This window comes from Pterocles gutturalis, unplaced genomic scaffold (genome assembly GCF_000699245.1).
Source record: "Pterocles gutturalis isolate BGI_N339 unplaced genomic scaffold, ASM69924v1 scaffold8097, whole genome shotgun sequence".
Taxonomy (NCBI): Eukaryota; Metazoa; Chordata; class Aves; order Pterocliformes; family Pteroclidae; genus Pterocles; species Pterocles gutturalis.
Genome location: NW_010110205.1, coordinates 35640 through 41149, shown reverse-complemented (window position 1 = coordinate 41149; position 5510 = coordinate 35640). Strand labels below are relative to the sequence as shown.

Below are 5510 nucleotides of genomic sequence, written 5' to 3'. Positions count from 1 at the left end.
GCTGAAAATGTCACTTAGCCCCAAACTCGGGAGCTCTGTGTGTTTCTGATGGCAGAAATGGAAGGTGAACAGTTGCTTTTCTTCCTCTGGATTATTCAGGGTTGTCCTTTTCTGCCTGGTTTTCATGCAGTAAGATCTTGGGGTCAAGGGTTGCTTTTAGCTCTTGTTGTCAGAGGTTAATTTTAGAAATAAGTAACTGAGGACAGCCTCACAGGGGCTGTGCTCAGCCTTGCCGGGCTGGGAGGGAGCATTGTCTTGTTGTACTCTTGGGGAGCGCTTTGGAGTCACCCGTGATTTCCAGTTCCGTGTTCATCAGCAAACGAAGGGAGAAGAAAAATGCCCAGAAATGAGGCGACATAGAAAACCAGCATCCGGTGTGGTTTTTGTCCTTGAAAACTGTGCCAGGAAAACCATATCCAACTGGTTGAGGAGTTATCCTCCTTCAGCGGTGGGGTCTAGGAGGAGAAAAACATCAAGAACAGGGGGTGAAACTCCCTTCCTCCCAGATGCCAGTGAGCAGCGTTGAGGTTTCTCCTGTCTCGGTCCCTCTCGTTGGGCAGAAATTGAGTCTTTGCCATACGAGTACCGGCCATGGCAGTATCTCGGTCCCTCTCGTTGGGCAGAAACTGAGTCTTTGCCATACGAGTACCAGCCATGGCAGGAAGAGTTGGATGCTTCCCGGGTTCACAGTAGTTTCTCCTGAAAGAATGAGAAGAAACAAGGAGCTTAAAATGGAGATTGCTCTGTTCCATTTGTCATTTCTCTTCCCATGTTACTCAGATTTTGGAAGTGGAAGCAGGGTGATTCTGCCGTGAGAGGGGTGGAGGAAACACTGGAAGGACAATAATGCCTCGGCAGCGTTTCCCTGGAGCATCGCCCCGCGCTGCTCGGGCTGTCCCAGCTCCTCGGGATCGTTTTGGGTGAATGGGAGAAAGTTTCTAAAAGGGAAAGCTCAAAGTCTTGCTGTCACGCCAGGGTCACGTTGGGGGTTGCGGTTGGCATTGTGCTGAGGGATCAAGAATTGTCCCAGGACACTTGAGGCATCGAGAGGTAAATGCTTTGCCTTCCGTTGCCTGGCAAGGAAAATATTAAATATTAGTAAATAAACATTAATGGCATCTTAGCAGAGATGTCTATGAATCCATTTCCTAATTTTAAAGGTAACATTAATCCTCTTGCTGGGCACTGGGCTGGCACTGGCCACTTTTTTCCCAGTCACTCACGGGCTTCTCCTGCCGATGGACGTCCCACCAGGCGTGGTGGGGACACGGGGGACATGTGTCAGACCCCAGCTCCGAGCAGTGGGCTTTGGAGCGGTCCTTGCTGGGGAGGTTCCTCTGCAGCTTCTCCTCCATCCCCTGTCCCGGTGGGGGTTTGTGCCGTCGCGTGGAGTGCAGAGAGGAGGAGGACAGGAGGGGTTGTCTTGGCAGATCTGGCAAAGTCTCAAAAGTCATGAATAAAACCACTCCCATTGCAACACCCCTCTCGACACTTGTAAATCAAACATAAGCATGTCTGGCAAAACTGTTTGGTTAGTCTTTTGGTTTGATATATAAGCATGTATTATGGAAATAAGTTTGTAGGATTCCTGAATTTATTTCAAGGCTGCCCTCCGACAAGGAGCCCGCTGCCAGTTTTTCTGCAATGCCAACGGGTCGAGCTAGACTTGGCTCCTTCGCTGCGTAGATCCGTACCTGCTGAGCTGGCCACGTATAGCTGAACACGGAGCTTCGTGTAGCTGTTAAACCATCTCCTGCTGGTTAGTGCTTGTAAACATATTGCCTGATACCACCCAAGGACTGCAAGGTGAAACTGGGAAAAACAAATCTGTGAATATAAACAGTGAAGGTTTTAAACCTCAGATCCCGTAAAGAGGCAGCACTCACACTGCTCCCGTGCCTTGCTTTTTCTGCCTGTTTATAGTTTAATCTTTTATCTGTTGAAATGCTTCTCGAGTTTACGTCCTCGGGCCAGGGGAGGTGAGTGACCGTCGCTGAGTCACCACGTGGCTGTCCTTGCAGTGCCGCCGTTCTGCCTCCAGCTGATAGTGGACTTGGGCTGATGCATCTCAGCTGGAGCACGACCTCAGACTCAGAATCGTTTAGGTTGGAAAAGACCCTTAAGGTCGTCAAGTCCAACCATAAGTGTAGCACTGCCAGGTCTACCACTAAGCCATGTCCCTGAGCACCACGTCCACACATCTTTCAATACCTCCAGGGATGGTGACTCAGGTTGTCCAGAGCTGGTCCTTCACCTCCAAGAAATGACGTGAGAGGCTTCCCCACCAGCCCTTGCCTGCGTTGAAAAATGCTGCCCCACAAATCTGTGTCCTAGGTGACCTTTGCCTTTCAGCAAGGGCCACCAGCGCCGTTCAGAGGTGCGATAGCACAAGGTGAGGTCAGGTCAGCTCAAAGGAAGAACCCCGAACGGTGTTCCCTCTGGTTAGGGTGACCTTCCCCATGTCCCCTGAAGGTTTTATCCCTACTCGCAGAGGATTTTTAATGGGTTGGCTACACAGCTGTGAATAAGCCCATTGAACATATTCTTTGGGTTTCTGGATGCTGCTGGTTGCTTGTAGTAGCAGCACTTAAACAAATGGACCCGAAAGGCAGCTCTAATGGGTCGTACCCTGCGCGGAGCAGCTGGTGGAGGAGCTGCGTGGCCGTTGCATTAGCGCACGATGCTGATGCTGAGCACGGCTGGTGGCCTCAGAGGCTCTTCTCCCCGTCCCCCAAGCCATAAGCCAAAGTGTCATTAGCATTGCTGCAGGCGTAGAAAAAGAAAGGGAGTACTCCTACCTTACACAGAGGTGGAGGGATTCCTTACTCCTGAGCCTTCATGCCCCATGACGCTAATGAATGTCAGAGGACATTGAGTGGCATGTGCAGCTCTGTAAAAGTCATGAACGTTCCCAATAAATTGGGTCACCACGTACACGCACAGTCATGTGCAACGGGTAAAATGCTGATTTCCATTTACATTATTCCAACCAACATTATGCCGGGCAAATGGCATTTTGGCAGGTAAAAGCGTTATGCTGAATTGGTTGGAAGCTATTTTGTATGGGTCAAAAAAAGAGAAATCTTGCTAGGTGCAGAAATGTGGTTAAAATACAACACTGAAGCCCTTTGAGAGCACCGGAGGGAGCGGGGTGTTGCTGTGAGCCGGGGGTAAGCGAGGTTGGTCCTTTGTGGGGGGTTTGGCAGGATGGCCTCCTTGCTCACCGCGTGATGTCAAAGGAACACTTCCTAACTGGAGGATATTCATTTTCATAAATAGCGCCGGAGAGCTGCTTAAAATTGGCCTGTCCTATTAAATAAAAATAACTAATTTCCCCGGAGCCATCTCCAGCCCCTCTTTCTCCTTTGATGTTCCCGCTGTCCTTCCAGCCATCCTCCTGTTACCACCTCCTGCCTCTCCTGCTGTCTCATCTTCTCCCCCTTCTCTCTCTTTTCTTTTTCCCCCTTCACAGTTCAGTCATTTCTCTCCCTCTGAACTTTAAAGGTGATAAACAATCTCTTTGTGCCTCATTTTTTTCCGCTCCCTGTGCCCTCTCTAGCCTCTTCCTCCTGCTGCCTTCCTGCAGCTCTTCCCTTCCGCTGCCATTTTCCATTATCCTTGGAATAACGGTTTTGCTTTTACACACACGTGTCTTCCTTTTTCTTCCATCATCTTTTTCCTAGGTCCTGACCTAGATGAGGAAATCTCCTTTTTTTTTTTTTTCCCCTGATTTTATGGAATTCTTCCATATCTGCTCTGCTGAGCCCAAGCCAGGTGGAGTCGGTAGCTTGGCCTCGGGAGCACAGTTTGTGTGGCCGTGAGTGAGCAAAGCGTTTCGATGTGGGGAGGAGAGCTACAGGGAAGATGTATGGCATCAGGATGTCGGGACGGGATGCTCTTACCCAGTCCTGCATCCAAGAATGGGCTGGGTGAGGAGGGAACCCGAGCGGAAGGACGGCAGAAGGGTGGTGGGAAGGTGGGGGTGGGAGGCCGATGACTGGTGGTGGAAGGGTTGGGAGAAGAGACTCCTGAAGACCTGCTGGATTTGCCACCCAAAGAGAATAGGACTCGTGTCTTCCATAATCCTGCGTTAGCACTTCAGAAGATGAACTTTAGTGTAAAAGAGAGTTTTGGTGCTCCTTGGCCCCACTTGGGGAGAGAACAGGGTCACGTTGAGCGTTGGCCATGGTCCGTAGGAGGCGGTGCTCTGCCGCCACTGCGGCCGGTGGTCCTTAAGCCTTATAACAATTAATTAATAATTTAAAAATTGGCTACTGAAGAGCTCCTGACAAAGGTAGTTCTTAGGTGTGTAGCCAGCTAGACTGCCGAGATCATTTTGGGAGAGGAGGTGATCGTTGGAAGTCAAACATGCATCGTACAAGGGTGAGTTCTTTTGAAGCTCCCTTTCAAGCAAGAAAGGAAATGAGACCAGTTGGTAATTTTGGCATTTGGTATTTGATCTAAACCACATCATGCCTTGGTTTCTCAGCGTGGAGTCACTCAACTTGGTGAAACTGCCTTCTCAGCCCTCACCAAAATGACATAAAGAGATCTTTTGAGCAGTTCTCTTGATCTGGGTGTTACTTTTCCCATCTCTCGTTGTAATCCACTCCTCTTACAGTGTTGTATACTTAATGCTTCCAATCCAAGGCTTTAGATTTAATCAAACTTTAGAGCAAGGAATTCTTCGGCTTCCAACTTTGTAAAGATCATTTAACAAACCTGGTGGCTGAAATAAAGGAGCCGGAGGGTGGAGCGGTGCTGGAGCAGCCTGGCGAGCGCTGTGCAAGCAGAGAGAGATTTTTCTGGGATTTTTTTTTGTATTGCAAAAGAAAACAGGAAAGCTGGCAGGTTGGAGTGAGAAGATATCGCTGGTTTTCTGCTTATTTTAAGTAGTGGGCAGAACTTAGCAGGTTCTAGCAGAGTCTGAAGAGCTGGGAAAATCAGGGGACCTGGGAAAAGAAGAAGGTTTCCTTTTTTTTTTCTAATTGAATTGGTTTTCTGAATGAAGAGCAGGCTCACAGCGGATGAGTAATGTACAGTAAGGCTGACATCCCCCCTCGTTCGCGGGAATCTCGTTTGCAGTTGCTACCTTGCTGTCAGGTTCTCCGCTAGTGCTCTCCGCCTGCTTCTACAAAGCTTGACATTTGAAAACCGCAAATAAAAAAGAAGTTCAAGAAAACAATCACAAGTTATTACTGATGCCAAGTCCTTAAACAGAGCTCGGGGCACAATCCCATCGCTCCCCGCTCGGCGCGGTGCTTCAGATGTGTCGGGTACTGTCAGCGTCCGTCTCTGAGCAGCTACAGGATAATTTCATTTATTCCCAAGTGGCAGGTCCGGTCATTTTTCAGGATCAGCGCCTGTTTGTACCAACTGATTCGTCTGGATTCTTGTCAGGGGTAGTTAACACTTGCTACTCTTAAATCCTTCGCCTGCCGGAGCACATCAAACTCACCAGACAAACCCGCTGCTTCTAACAACTTGCCCGACTCCTGTCTGATGAAGAT

General features: G+C 49.2%; 1 protein-coding gene across 1 annotated transcript in view; it reads left to right on the top strand.

The window, feature by feature from the left end:
* TANC2 (tetratricopeptide repeat, ankyrin repeat and coiled-coil containing 2) overlaps positions 1-5510 on the top strand; it is a gene marked incomplete at its 5' end in the record, with an annotated part of 54518 nt that overhangs the window by 16191 nt on the left and 32817 nt on the right. The gene's annotated exons all lie outside the window — the stretch shown is intronic.